Genomic DNA, 15,449 nt, shown 5'->3' on the forward strand with positions numbered 1-15,449 from the left:
AATTGATGTGTGTGATCGCCCTACCCTTGTGCATACAGCAGACATCATTAATTGATCACAGCACTGTTAGGGTTGAAATCAGGCACAGAGCCCTTCTCACCCAGTGGTTTAGCTGTCCACTACCAATTGATCAGTGGGTAGGAGGAAAGCAGAGGAAATGATAAGTGAAGGTAAAAGTAGTATGAGATTTGTATTTTTGAACTGTCATTTTATTTTTCTGTTACTGGATGTGGAAAACGGTATTACCACTATCAATGGATCAGGGATGACCTTTGACATGATATACATTTGCCATTTCTGCTAATTCCTCCCCCAGCTTTAAGAGAATCTGCCCTAATTCCCAGCATGTATGCTGGTCTTTCCCAAGTTTCTTTTGGCATCCTTTAACAAAAAGTCTAACCTTCCTTCCCTTTCATCAGGAAAAATAAGCTGCTTATAGTAAAACCAGTTCCTAATTTATCATAGCTCCTCTTACAGAGGGGTCAGCTGCTCCATTCCCCTAGCCCCTGACTTTCCTCTGGAGCCCAGGGATCACACGGAGTTACCGGGATTAGATTTAGAAATCAGCAACTCTCCTAAGATGGGTGTTGGCTGTCTTATTTGAAGGTGCGAGTCTTGGTCAGATGACTTGAACATGCATGACCATGCACCAGGTTCCCAGAGGCGCAGGCAAAAGAGCTGCATCCAAGTTGTCTTGGAAACCATGCTTTTTTTTCCCCACCACTTAGGGCCGGAGGCCAGATGCTTGCTGCCAGGGTAGAGGAAATAGGAAGGAGCAGCCAGGGCTTGGTGCCTGGGCAGAAGGATGTGGTGAGATTCTGAGTGGGTTGTGGGGTGAGGAGGATTGAGGGAGGAGGAGGAGGAGGAGGTGAAGATGAAATGCAAAGTTGCATCTTAGGAGTGATCAGCATGTTGGCGTTGTGAACTTGTTTATCTGTTTGACGTGATACACCAGGGAGTAACTGGAGAGACAGCAGCTGTCACGGTCATTTCTGGAGGAGGAATGACTATGGCTGAGTTTGCATTAAGGATTTCCTACCAGGGTTGCCAAGTGATTATCCCGTAGGGAGATGCTGAGATCTCACTCTTTCTCCTTCTTTATGTAGGTATTTATAGAAGAATGCTTATCTGTGTTGCCTGGGGCACGCTGTCCTTCCTCTCTTCCTCCTTTCTTTTCTCCTTCCTTCCTTCCTTCAACATTTTTGGGCATCACTGGGCACCAAGTACTCGTTTACATACTGGGATTTAGCAATAAATAAAACAGTCCCTGCTTTTGTGAAGCTTACATTCTGGAGGGGATTTTGGGGGATCAAAAGAGACAATAAACAAATGAATCTGTAACGTGGTAGGTAGTGGTAAGTGCTAAGATGGAGCAGACTGAAGATAAAGAGGGCACAGGTTGGTGGAGACTGCTGGGAGGTCTTTGGATGGGAAACCTTGAATGAGGGCAAGCTGAGCAGAGAGGGGAGGGCTTAACAGACATCTCAGGGAAGAGAGTTCCTGGCAGAAGGAGCTGCCAGTGCAAAGGCCCTGAGGTGGAACTGTGCCGGCATGTTCAAAGAACAGCCAGGAGGAGAGAGTGGCTGAACTGGTGGTGCAGGGGTAACAGCAGATTAAGCCAGTGAGTTTATGCTGGGCCAGGCTACACAGAGCCTTCTAGGTTATGGCAAAGACCCTGGCAGCCATTCGAGCAGGTGGGGAGACTGTGCAGGGTGTGAAGCAGACCTGTATTTTAGAAGGGGCCACTCTGGCTGCTTCATGGGAAATGAACCACAGGGGGCCAGGGTGGAAGCAGGAAGGTTAGCTGGGTCCAGTTGCACAGGTTGTACACTGCTCAAGGGTAGAGAGCTGGGGCTGGAAGGAGGATCAGGAGGCTGTGTCTGTCTGAGGGGAGCATCTTTCTGGATCCATCCAAGGTGGCTTATGGCTAATTGGGACCCAGCTAGTTTTGTAAACCCCTTTTGTTACTTATTAATATATCACAGACGTTTTCCCCATGTCTTTAAGTAGTCTTTGACAGCATGCTTTTTAATAGTCGTGCAGTATGACATCACTGGGATATACTGTAATGCAAGTGACTCCCATGTTGGACATTTAGTTATTCCCAGTTATTCACTATTTCTAAAATGTGCTGATGGACGTCATTGTGCGTACATCTCTGTGTACATCTCTTGATTATTTCCCTGGGTAAGATTTCTAGAAATGGATTGGTTGGGTTAAATAAAATGCATTTTTAAGCCTCTTGGTTATTAAATTACTTTGCAGGTAACAGAGCTGAGTCTTAAGAAGGGGGAGTAACTGGCCTCCATGCACAAAGCCAGGAAGTACGAGGGTAGGACTTGGATGCAGCTATGTCAGTTTTGAGATTCTGAGATCTATCTTCTCCCCTGCCTCCCCCTTCATACCACACTAAGGACAGCTTAGATGTCACTCAGCTTACACTCAGCCAAAGGCCAGGTGGCCTCAGCTTTGGTGGCCTCTATAAAGATGATCGTGAATGCTGAGGAGTTGAGACTTGTCAGCTTTCTTTTCTTTTTGTTTCTTTCTTTTCTAAATTTTTTTTTTTTAATTTCAAGGCAGAGTTTTGCTCATGTTACCCAGGCTGGAGTGCAATGGCACACTCCATGATGGGTTTCATCATGTTGGCCAGGCTGGTCTTGAACGCCTGACCTCAGGTGATCCACCCACCTCAGCCTCCCAAAGTGCTGGGATTACAGCTGTGAGCCAGTGCACCCAGCCAGCTGGAAGTATTTAAAGTATGATTTGAGGCTGTGACATTGCATATGCCAGTGAAATTGCCACCACAGTCAAGACGGTGATATCTTTAGGGCTCTGGTGCTAATAGGCGTATGACCCTTTCTGGAAAGACCCCATGAGTCCATGGACGGTGCCTCCTTCAGTTCTCTCACCTGTCCCATTGATCCCAAGAGGAAGGTCTCAGCATCTGCCAAGCTTTCTCACGGGGAATGTTCCTGCCTCCACTCTCTTCCTCCTGTCCCCACTTGGAACAGTGCTTTCTGTGGCTGAACACCAGAATTCATGAGGCTGAATGACAGTAGAAATGTATTACCGGGATGATTCCTCTAGCAAAAGGAACACAGTGGGGACAAAATGCAAGGAAGATGAGACCTAGACAGCAGCCCCTCCCAAGAGACCTGCCGGACACTCCACCAGGGACACTTTCGGAAGACGGGGCAAGGAGAAGGACGCAGCAGAGCCTGTCCTCCAGGGAGCCCCTCCACCTTCCACTCTTCAGCCTGTGAACCTTATTTACTCTGCAGCAGTGTTCTCACTTTCACACACACGTGCGTTTCATGACTCCCTGGGGTGCCCACTTTGCTTCTGAGGAGCTTGCTGTGTACTGTTAATTGTTATATTCGCTTCACGTCACACTTAGTTAATATGTTGATAAACTGTGTGAGCAAAATGATTTTAAGTTGTGTGACTCTGTGACAATACAGCGATGCACCCATTTTTGAGCTGGGCCTGCTTGGGTATGGAGAGGTTCAGTAACGGATGTCACATCACAGAGCCTAGAAGGGCAGAACCTGGAAGGACGTCATGGCTTTCATTCACTTAGGCTCGGCCCACTGAAAAGCCCCCTCCTTAGGGCAGAGGGTGGAGAGCTGAACACCTCCGGTTAGAGAGACTAGGGTCATCTGCCACACAACTGCCCCAGGCTAGGAGAGGATGCCTCTTGCTACAATAATTGTCCCTGAACTTTGTCTGCACATTGAAATCACCAGTGGACTCCGAACAGCACTGATGCGTGGGGCCCGTCCATAAACAATCTGATTGTATTGGGCTGGGATGCAGCCTGGGCTTTAGAATTTTTAAAAGATCCCCAGGGGATGCTAATAGGCAAGCAAATTTAGGTCTAGAGTCCCGCACAGTGCTGTCTAATCTGAAAATGAGAGCCCCGTCCATGCTTTTACGTTTTCCAGTAGCCATGTTTTTAAACAGGAAAAGAAGCAGGTGACATTAATTCTAATTATGTGTGTTATTTAGCCCAAGGTATCTAAAATATTGTCATTTCAACATGTTATTTCAAAAATTATGAGATATTTTAAATCTTTTTTTTCCTCGTACTAGGTCCTAGAAATCCAGCGTGTGTTTATGATTACAGCACATCCCAGCTTGGGCCAGCCACTTTTCAAGTACACAATGATTGCGCGTAGCTGGTGGCTGCTGAGTTCACATTGAAAATCTAACATATAGCAGCTGCTCAGGGGAAGCTTTCTGAACACTTAAATAATGGAGGCAGTCTTGTGCAATGTTTGCAGTCATGAGACTGGGTAACTATTCCTAAGTTTTAGAAAAGTGTGGTTTCTTGGCAGAGTCCTCTGTAGAGAACATTCCTGGCTATGCCTTAGGGTCCAGGCATTGGACACCCATCCTACCCATGGAGTCTTCTTCATCCATCATCTCTGTCCTACTCCTGCATTCTGCTCTGTGCTTTGGTGACGTACACCTCTTAGACTGCGATGCCTCGATGCCCTAGGCTCATTCTGTCATTGTCATCCTCTGTATCACATTGTACTATCATGCTCTGGTGTGTGTCTGCTTCTCATGTATCCTTTTAGCTCCTCAAGGCCCTAGCCCTCTCCAATTAATCTCCGTATCCCTACTGGCCAGCATTCAATAGATGTTTGTGGAATGAAGTAATTAACACTCACACCGCAAGGAGATTTGACTGTCATCCAGCCCAGTTTTATGGGGCAAGACTGGCCAGGGCAGGAAGTTTTTAAAAACTCTGCCTTAGGTGGAAGGCACAGCTGGCTCAATGCATTTTTGTGGTCTGGTTATTGGAAACTGTAACCAATGTATCTTAGCATGGCTGCATACTGCTGGGTAACAAACCACCCCCCAGCTTAGTCTCTTCCGACAAACATTTATTTCTTGTGCCCAGGCCTGTGGGTTGGCTGGGCCTGGCTGATTCCTGCGGTGCTTGGCTGCATTTGGCTCCCGGCAGCAGGTAAGGTCCTGGTCTGCTCCATGCTTCTCATTCGGGGGTGCTGGCTGAAGGGGCAGAGCATATTTGTCTCCTGGCAGATGGTAAGCATGCCAGCTGATGAGCAGAAACAGTCTGTACCTCTTAAAACCTTGGCTTGGAACTGTCACTGTCACCTCCCTTGCATTTCATTGCCCAAAGCAATCACTGGGCCAAACCCAGAGTCAGTGGGGCAGAGACGGGAAGGGACGTCTCTGGGTTGAACACTCCTCCAGTCTGTTACTCTGAAATATGCTTTCCTGACTCGGGGTGATGTTGTTCCTGCCTCTGAAGACTCATCCCTTCTCTGCGCGGTGATTGACTTGAAGCCTGTTTCTCAATGCAGGAAGAAAGGTGGATCCAGGATTTTATGTAGCTGCTTTGCTGCACTGAGGCTGTGTATTTGACATTGGCTATCTTGTTTTCTACTCTTTTGACCCTGGGAGTTGGTTAACCTAAGAATTCATGCTAAACTCTCTTCTTGCTCTTGAGGGACCAGTCAAATCAGTCCCTGATATACAGGTTATCCCAGCTGCGCAGCACGTGCAGACTGTGAACACCGGGTGCATGTCCATGCTATGGTTCTCTACTCCCCTTGTCAAAGGGAGGATGGGCTGTCCTCAAGCCGACCAGAGCTTGCAGTGGCTCTCAGTGCATCCTGCCCAGCTGTGCACCCATTGTAGAGTTGCCTGCCTGAGAAGCCTTCCCTGAGGCTTAAGGAAGCGGACCACTCATTTACTGTCCCCTCAGTAACCTTCAGCTCCACTGGCCTGGAGGGCAGGGGGACGTCTTTGTGCCCTGCAGCTGCAGAGGAGACTCGCAAGGTGAGAGGGGCGGGAGGCGAGGAGACGTGAGGCTCGAGCACTGGTCATTCTTTGAGCTCCCTGGCTTGGACTTTCCAAGTTCACTGCCATTCCAGAGACCTTGCCAGAGTCCACGATGGAGCTCAGACCAGGGACTCTGGGCCATTTCCAGAAGGGCCTTCTTGCAGATTTCTGTTTTGAGTCAAGACGCTGCTTCCAGTGAAACAGAATGGAACTCCTGGCTTGCCTCCTGTCCCTCCTGCAGCCTGCAGGCCTAAGTGGGCTCTGAGGAGCTCAGTCTTGGCTGTGAACAGGAGAACAGTTTTACCCTGAACTAGCCCAACCCTGCTTCTTTCCCCAGTCTTCTCCTGGTCAAATTTGGCTCCTTTTAGCATCTCTGTCTCCCATTGGGGTGCAGGAGAGCGATGGGGCAGTGGGGCATCCTTCGAGTTGGTTGAGGTCTCTGGGGCAGCAGGAGCTTTGAACCCAGTTTGACCCTCTGAGCTCTCAGGTTCCTTTGCTCTTGGCACTGTGTGATTTCCTGTTTCGAAGAAAAAAACCCAAAGTTTTAAGACCTTAAAAAAAAAAGGTACTTGGACATGAAATGGCTCTTACAAAACAACATGTTGATGAGTTAAGTATAAATGAAACAGAGACATATGGATTAAATTTTCCTTGTAATCCACAGGGGCTTCAAAATTAGGGGAAGAGTGTTTGTCAAAATGTGTGTGTCTCTGCCAGGGTCTGGGACAGAATCAGAGACTGGGGGTTGCTGGAGAAGCCTTGCACACCTCCCCTCCCCTGCTTCCCCCACCCTGGTAATAGGGCTTAGAGCCAAGGAAGTTACTGCAAGTCTTAGGTTCCTGCTTTACTCCTCTAGCCTAAAGGCCTTTTGCTTTTAATTGAATTGTTCCTCATACATCTCCCCTGTGCCTTCAAATGGGGGAAGAGGCCAACGTCAAACTCTTGCCGTGACTTTAAGCTAGTGGGGTGAAAGCAATTGACGTGAGCCACATCGACGTGGGATATTGCTGCCCATTCCTTCTTGACTGTGAACTGTCCCATCTTGGCCCATCCTGTCTTAACCCTTCCAGGCAGCATAAATATCCGTGATTCAGAGATGCTATTAGAAATTCCACTCCTGGCCGGGCATGGCGGCCCACACCTATAATCCCAGTACTTTGGGAGACCAAGCGGGGGTGGATCACTTGAGGTCAGGAGTTCGAGACCAGCCTGGCCAAATGGCGAAACCACATCTCTACTAAAAATACAAAAATTAGCTGGGCACGGTGGCGAGCACCTGTAATCCCAGCTACTCGGGGGATTGAAGCAGGGGAATCGCTTGAACCAGGAGGCGGAGGTTGCAGTGAGCCGAGATCGGGTCACTGCACTCCAGCCTGGGTGACAAGGGTGAAACTCCATCCCCAAAAAAAAAAAAAGAAAAAAGCAGTACTGCTCCCCTCTCTCCTGTGGCCAGGAACAGAGGACCACGCAGGGGTGGGGAGGAGGGTTGGTAACTTCTGCTGTAGATCTCTCTGATGCTGTTCTTGAAATCAGGAGAAGGTGGGAGCTGGAAAGTCTTCTGGTCTCATGATAGGAATAAAGACACCAGAGGGCTGATGGGTTTTTCCCACCTGCAGTCCTCCAGACATTCCAAAGTGTGTTGGCCTTGGAGTTTTTATCCTTCCTTGTTTGACCAAGGAGCAGAGAAACACTGCATATTTGGAGAAACCCTGAGCAAGCTTCTGTAGCCGTGCTGCTGCTGTTTGGCCTGAGAGCCTTTGTGGAAGCCCCTATGTGATAAAAAAGCTGAATCATACAAATCAGGGATAAGCATCTCCCAGCCCCAGTTAGACCCTGTTTCCCCTTCCTTCCCTGCTTATTGGGACCTGTAGGTCTCTTTGGAACAGAGTCTGCAGCGTGTCAGTGTTTTAGAGTAGGAATCGCTAAATTCTTTGGCTCTGAGCTCCGGCAGCAAAGTTAATAAGTGTCCCCTGGACATTATGTTGAGTGAAAGAAGCCAGACGTAAGAGAGAACATGCAATGTGATTCCATTTACACAAAGTTCAGAAATCGGCAAAACGAATCAATGTGGTTGGAAGTCAGTGGTTGTTTCTCATAATGATTGGGCAAGGGCATGAGAGAACTTTCTTGGGGCACCAGAAATGTTTTGCATTTTCATCTGGGTGGTGGTGGTACAGGTGTATACACGTGTAAAAATTTTCTTGAGCTGTACATTTCAGATCAGTGCTCTTGAGGGTCTTAATTGCATGTATGTGATCTGCTCATTAAAAAGTAAAAAAATCATTCTTTTTCTCCACTGCCAAAGTCTGGGGGCACCACGGTCCAGTGAACCTCTTAGAGTCTGAGCTTGGAGATCATGGCTGTAGGGATGAGGGCAGAGCCCAGGGGGAGCAAGGCACAAGAAGGGTCATCCTTGGAAAGAAAAAGCAGAGCAGGGTTTTGGTGACACAGAGGGCCACAGCAGACCTGAGGGTGCCTCAAGGGACTCTGATCGAATGGCCTCAGCCTCATGAGAGATGCACAGTAAGGTGGTGGGGGAGGGCTTGGCAGGGCCCTGGAGGCTGGGGTCTGTTACAATATGGAAGAACAAGAGGGCATGAGAGCCAGCCCTGCCTCAGGTACTTCAGCCCCATTTACAGAAAGACCACCTTTGCCTCTGTCTGCACCAACTAGACATGAGGAGGATTCTGGGACTCAGAATGAAGAGGGCACTGCCCGCATAGCCCTGGCCTCCCACCCATTCCGATTCAGAGGGACTTGGCGTGTTGGAGACACATGAAGGATGGTGGGTCCACAGCCAGCCCACTAGGATTCCAGAAAGGGCCTGTGCCTCTCATAGGCAGTTGGAAGGCTGGTTGCAGAGAGAGAATGAGCCTTGTCGGGCTAGCGTGCCTGGGCTCTGGTTGGGAAACACAGTCCGTCAGTGGGATTGAGGAATGTGCCTGGACAAAGCGTGTGGCAGTTTGCATAGTTCTTTGGCCTGGATGGGAGTGGTGGTGGGGGTGCTGGGCGTGCTGGTCGTCGAGCAGGTGCGGGACATCTCCCACCTGTCCCACTCCACCCCACCCTTCTGCCACCTTCTGAGCCTAGGTAATGGTCATTGGATCCAGGCTCTAAGGCTTTCTGTCTCATTTCTAGGGTCTGTATATGGAGGCCTCCACCCCAGCCAGGCACACTCAGGCAGGAGGGAGTTTTCAATAAACTTTTGGAAAACAGTTTCCTTTCCAACCCAAGCAGCTGCCCTTTGCCAGTCAGTGCTAGAAGTGAACTATACACAGCTCTGTTGAAGAAATTCCTCTCCCAGCTAATTCACCCCAACCTCTCTCCGCTAAGTGCAAGGACAGGGGAATTGGGCATGGTAACTCTCAAAGACTTCAGCTGCCATGTACTGACACTTTCATTCTTGAGGCATAAGTCATTTCTTTTTGGACTCGACTGGTTGGACCAACACTGCCAGTTGCACTTGTGTGTGCCCACTTTTCTTCCTTGCCAATGGAGATGCCAAACTTCTGCCTTATGGAGGTCACGGGCACCATACTGGGTCCCCCCGCCTGCTGTCCCACCTCTGTTGAAACCAAGCCAGGGACTAACCAGTCTCATTCGTTTGGACTCTGGGTCTTAGCTCCTGCCTTCATCAATCGGGGGTTCTTTGGCCACGAGATTGGAAGAGCCACATCACTGTGGGCCTTAGCCAAACCTACTGGGACTTCCTGTAAGTGATGTTTGGTCCTCAGGCCCAGGACGGCTTTTGGAGTAACTTTTCCTTGTAAATTGCCAGTTGCCTTGGGGTTCTAATAAACTCTCAAAAATCAGCATGAAAAAGATAAACAAAAAGCAGGAACAGGCAATTCCCAGAATCAGAAAGTAAAATGGCTAATAAACATATGGAAATTTGTTCAGCTTAAGTAGAGATCAAAGAAACATTAATTACATCAGTTACAGGATTCTGTTTTCCACCATTAAATTGGCAAAAATAATACATGATGGCTTAGATGTAGAGAAACGGGTGCTCATTCCCCTGCTCTGGGGAATTAAATTGGTAAAACTTTTCCAGAGGACTGTTTGACAGTATTTTTCAAAAACCTTAAAAAGAGATACTCTCTTTGACTTAGCAGTTCCGTGTTTTGGCATTTTTCTTACATTAAGGAAATAATCAGAGATGTCCACAAAAGTTCATGCGCAAGGCTGTGTGTTGACGTGCTATTTGTAATGATGTAAAATTGGAAATGATTGAAATATCCAACAATACAAAATCTGTTACGTAAATCATGGTTCATTCAAGTAATGAAACACCATGAAACCATTAAAATAGGTTGTGGAGCAATATTTAAAGGCATGAAAAATATTTACGAAATTTGTTACATAGAAAAAGTCAGCTTGTATTTAATATGATTCTAATTTTATATTGACAACAAAAAATCCATATTGGTGCATAGAAAAAAAGAGTTGGAAAGCTACATGCCAGCTATTTAATTGTGGTTATTTCTAGGTTTGGAGATGAGGGGTGATTTTTTTCTTTGTGCTTTTCTTTACCATCTTCAAGTTAGGGATTTAATGCAAACTTGTTTGAATTTTAAGTTGTTTGCAATTCTTTATTATTCATAATGTATTGATGACTGTGTTTAAATTATTGCATAGGCTTTTGTCAGTTCACCTAAGTGGAATTTTGGAGTCAAACGGCAGGTCCGCTAAATGCATGTTGCTTTTGTAATTAAAAACACAATTAAATCCCTTTAGGGTTTTGTTCTAGAATTCTCTTGCCTCTAATCCCCTATGAGCTGGCTGTACGGCTAGTCTGCTCTCCCTTTAAGGCGTGAGCTGAGAGCATGTGACTGCTGGTGCCCTGGAGACAGAATTTGTCAGGAATGTAGGCTCTGCCACCATTTTTCCCAATTTCTCTCTGTACTTGTCTGTCTCCTAAGCTTCTGGAAGCAGGGGGCATCCTGATATATCCCTCCCCTTTCTTGACACCTGTGACTGATGGCAGGTGTGGTGGGGAAGGGAGAAGAGCTCTAATGTGTACCACGACCTGCTTGGTGCTAGCTGCCTAGCTCTTGTCAAAACCCCAGTCATCTTTGATGATTCTTTCTCACTTCACATCTAATCCCAGTTTCTTCGTCCTGCCTTCAAATGGTGTCATGAGTCTAACCATTCTCAGCACCTCCACAAGTGCCACCAACTTCCTCCCACCACCCTCTCTCGCTCCACAGCTGTGAAGATTCCCCCACCCCCCACCATCCACCGACTGGGCTCCCCGTGTTCACCTCTGCTCCCTGCACTCCCGTCTTTACCCAGCAGCCAGAGGGCTTCTTTGAGAACACTCTGCGGGTCTCCCTCCAGACCTTCAGACCCACTGGGGTGCCCCATCTCATGCAGCAGAAAGCCAAAGCCCCACACCTTCTGACCTAAGCCCCTGCCGCTTCCCCCGTGCTCATCCACCTGAGCCTCTTTGCTGTTTCCCCGACATAGAAGAATGTCTTCCCTTAGGACCTTTGCCCTGTGTCTCCCTCTGCCTGGAGTGTCACCTCCCCGTGCCTCCTTAAGGTTCATCCCTGCCGAGTTGAGGTCCTAGTTCTGAGGTCACAAAGTGGCAGAGAACTTCTCTGACCTCACTTTTCTTTTAAATTGAGGCAGAGTCTCACTCTGTAGCCAAGCAGGAGTGCAGTGGTGTAATCTTGGCTCACTGCAACCTCTGCCTCCCAGGTTCAAGCGATTCTCCTGCCTCAGCCTCCTGAGTAGCTGAGATTACAGGTGCACACCACCACACTCAGCTAATTTTGTATTTTTAGTAGAGATGGGGTTTCTCCATGTTGGCCAGGCTGGTCTTGAACTCCTGACCTCAGGTGATCCACCCACCTCTGCTTCCCAAAGTGCTGGGATTACAGGCATGAGCCACTGCATCTGGCCTGACCTCACTTTTCTTTAACCTGACTTTACTGCCATCACAGCACCAGCTGGGACCTGCCATGTGAGGTAGATGCTTCTTCCCCAAGAGGACAAAGCTCTCTGAGAGCAGGGACTTTGTGTATTGCTGTACCTCTACCCCCAGAACGTACAACAGAGTAGACGTTGCAACAGTCCCTGAGAGGACAGAGCTGAGGAGGTGCCGAGATGTCAACAGACCCATCTGTTCAAGGTCATGATGTATATGTCTTATAGACTGAAGTGTTTGTCCAACTCTAAATGTGTCAGTCCTCTATTCTCAGAGTCGTGGCCCCTGGGCAGGGGGTGCTGCTCTCTGTGCTGCCATCCCCGAAGCAATGGGAGCTGCCGGCAGGATCCCTGTAGCCCAGGAGGCCTGAGGGGCCTGTTAGGGCATGATCTGAGATTTCCCCGTGAGAGTCTGTCTTTGCAGCCCATCCTGCTCCGTCCTGAGTTGGCTGTGTTGTGTGGTTGTTGGTGCCAGTGTTTCTAAGTTGTGTGTCTGGGAAGGAGACACACCTGTTATTTTACAAACAGGGTAAAGTTCCTTGACTTGGCATGGCAGTTCAGCATGGATTCTGGTTTCAGAATGCCTAGAGGCTCAGGCTGGAAACCGAGCCACGTCCCATCTCCGACAGCTCCAAGTACAGGAGGGAGGCTTTTATAGTGTTTCACTCAGTCTTCCCACTTGCTGCCTCATCCTCGTCATTATTTATGATTTGTTGAGTGTCCCTCCTGTGTTCAGCAGGCCGGGAGATAGAACGTAGTCGTTCTCTGCCTGAGGCCTTGGAGTCGAATGTAGCCAGACAGATGACTCAGGCATAAACCACCTTCCCAGAGAAGGTGCTTGCTTCTCCAAGGTGTCGGGTTTCTCAAGGTTTTGATTTGCACGTGGCTTTCCATTTTTAAACTCCCATTGGGAGGCGTGGAGACAGCGCTGGGGTGAGGGTGGGGGAGGCAGGGCTGGAAGGCAGACTGGAAAACGGCTATGTAGGGGTTTTTGAGAAGAAATGGCATTCCAGGCGGCATTTCTGAGCCATGCAGTTTGTGACTCAAGAGACAACATTGGTCTGGGGCCAAGATAGTGCTGAGAACAGAGAAAGTAAGGGCAGAAACCCAGTGAAGGGAGCAGGAACGGGAGGAAGGGACCAGAAGCTAGGAGAAACTTTAGAAACTCAAGGTAGAGCAGAAATAGCCTTCATTTATCTGCAGGAAAAATGCAGTTTCTTCTTCAGAAGTTATTTTTTTATTTGACGGAGTCTGTCACCCCGGCTGGAGTACAGTGGCACGATCTCAGCTCACTGCAACCTCTGGCTCCCAGGTTCAAGCGATTCTCATGCCTCAGCCCGCTGAGTAGCTAGGACTACAAGAGCACACCACCACATCCGGCTAATATTTTTGTATTTTTGGAAGAGATGCGGGTTTCACTATGTTGGTCAGGCTGGTCTCAAACTTCTGACCTCAAGTGATCTACCCACCTTGGCCTCCCAGAGGGCTGGGATTACAAGCATAAGCTGCTACACCCAGCCTCAAAAGTGTTTTAAAACCTGTGATTCCATGCTTGCTGGACAATGTCAGGTCCCCTTTGTGATTTCTCTTATAGTACACTGTACTTTTCTCTGTTGCATTCGTCACAGCTTTAAGTTATTATTAATTTTTTTGCATGTATATGCTTATTTGATAAGTCATCAGCTCCCCTCCTAATGTTCTGTGAGGACAAGGTTCCTGTCTCTTTTCTTCTCGAATCCCCTGTCCGAGGGCAGTTTTTGGCATGTGCATATTTCAATAATACATTGAAATATTATTTGAATAAATGAAACCACCAGTGAAGGTAGTGAAAGAAGCCTCTGGTGCATTAGAGGATTAGAGGAGGGTGTAGTGGGGGGTCAGGAGAGGACTTGAAAGAGGAAATCCCACTTAATCTGCTCTGATACGGTTTGGCTGTGTCCCCACCCAAATCTCATCTTGAATTGTAGCTCCTATAATTCCCATGTGTGGTGGGAGGGACCCCGTGGGAGGTAATTGAGTCATAGGGATGGATTTTCCCATGCTATTCTTGTGGTAGTAAGTCTCATGAAATCTGATGGTTTATAAAGGGCAGTTCCCCTGCATATGCTCACTTGCCTGCCACCATGTAAAACGTGTCTTGCTTCCATCTTAGCCTTCTTTTATAATTGTGTGGCCTCTGCAGCAATGTGGAACTGTGAGTCCATTAAATCTCTTTTTCTTTATAAATTACCCAATCTTAGGTCTAGATTTATTAGCAGCATGAGAACAGATGAATACATGCTCTCTGATGCTTCCTAAATTTACAACAATAGCATCGCCACCATCAAAACTAATGTCTACCATAGGCTGAATGCTGAGTGTGTGCCAGGCTCCAAGTTCAGTGTTTCACATACATGATCTCGTAGAAAGTACATATGACTATTCTGATTTTGTAAGTGAGGAAACTGAAGCTCAAGGAAGTGGAACAATTTCTCCCCAGGCACGTGGTCAGCAAGTAACAGAACTGGGACTCTCATGTGACCCCCCTGCCCCCACCAAGAGGTGCTTAGGGTCCCTCTACTTTGTTGCCTGCAAAACAGTGTCTACTGTTTTTGCAAATAACCATCATGGAACTGAAGCAAGAGAAATTGCTGCTGGGTGGAGGGAATTTTGAGGTACTTGGATGCTCTTCAAGAGAGGGAGGCTTTTAGAAATACACCACCACCACCACCAAAAAACACAAAGGAAAAAGAGGGAGACTTATAAGAAGCAAATGGGAATGGTTAGGGTGAAGTGGCTCTGCCGGGGTTCTCTTTAGGGGCACGGTGGGGCTCAGGGTTCTCCTGAGGTTCCTTTCAGGGCACTGTCTTTTATGACCAGTAAACGTCTAATGGAGGGTGACAGTGCTTGACATTTGGATAATTAAAACATCTACTGACTGAATAATCACTTTTTATTGACAGTCATACTGTTGAAGGCGAAATTAATCTGATTTTTGACACCCTCACTGACGTCACCATTAGACAGGGGCCAGCGTCACGCGAATAGAATTGTTGACCCTGTGGATGGTGCTCGGGCCGCGGGTGGGCTCGGCTCAGGCCCAGCATGCAGAAGCCAGGGTAGCCAAGTCCGTGGCAGGGAGACCCAGCTGATGCCGGCAGCTGAGGGGCACACACTGCAGGGTCACGGTCCAGTTTACGCGTGGGTTCCAGACGCTCATTCTAGAAGGAGTTTGGGTTAGGCAGAAATGTGAGATGCTTTTTAGTCCATGAATAGCCAGAACAGTCCCCTGGAGCTTACAGGTCAGAGAGGAATTGGGTGTAAGGGGAGGAGCGTGCTGGAAGATGTGGGAAGTACCTTACATCACACATCAGCTCACTTGATTCCAGTGACTATCGTAGGCGATTATTTTCTTCCCATTTTACAGATGGGGAAAATAGAGGTCCTGAGAGCTCGGCACCTTGCCTTAGTGATAGCACAATTTAAGGACCCAGGTTGCTTTCCGACTAGGCCTGCCAACTCGAATCCTAAGGAACCTGCATGTCAAGATGAATTTCTCTAGTTTGATGGTAGAAATGGGAGGGCCCAGGAAAAGAGAGATTTTCTTTGGCAGAGCCATAGGAAAACCACATCATATACGGCTGTTGATGTCATCATTTACTAGCGAGAGGATGCTGGGTGGGAGGGACCCAGGCCAGAGGGTGTTTCTTGCTCTTTCCATG

The 15,449-nt window shown here is 48.1% G+C and overlaps 1 protein-coding gene across 10 annotated transcripts in view; it reads left to right on the forward strand.

The window, feature by feature from the left end:
- Positions 1 to 15,449, forward strand: part of NTRK3 (neurotrophic receptor tyrosine kinase 3) — a 382,156-nt gene that overhangs the window by 167,047 nt on the left and 199,660 nt on the right. The gene's annotated exons all lie outside the window — the stretch shown is intronic.

The sequence above is a fragment of the Sapajus apella genome, unplaced genomic scaffold, assembly GCF_009761245.1.
Source record: "Sapajus apella isolate SASKATOON/1434 unplaced genomic scaffold, GSC_monkey_1.0 scaffold129, whole genome shotgun sequence".
Classification (NCBI taxonomy): domain Eukaryota; kingdom Metazoa; phylum Chordata; class Mammalia; order Primates; family Cebidae; genus Sapajus; species Sapajus apella.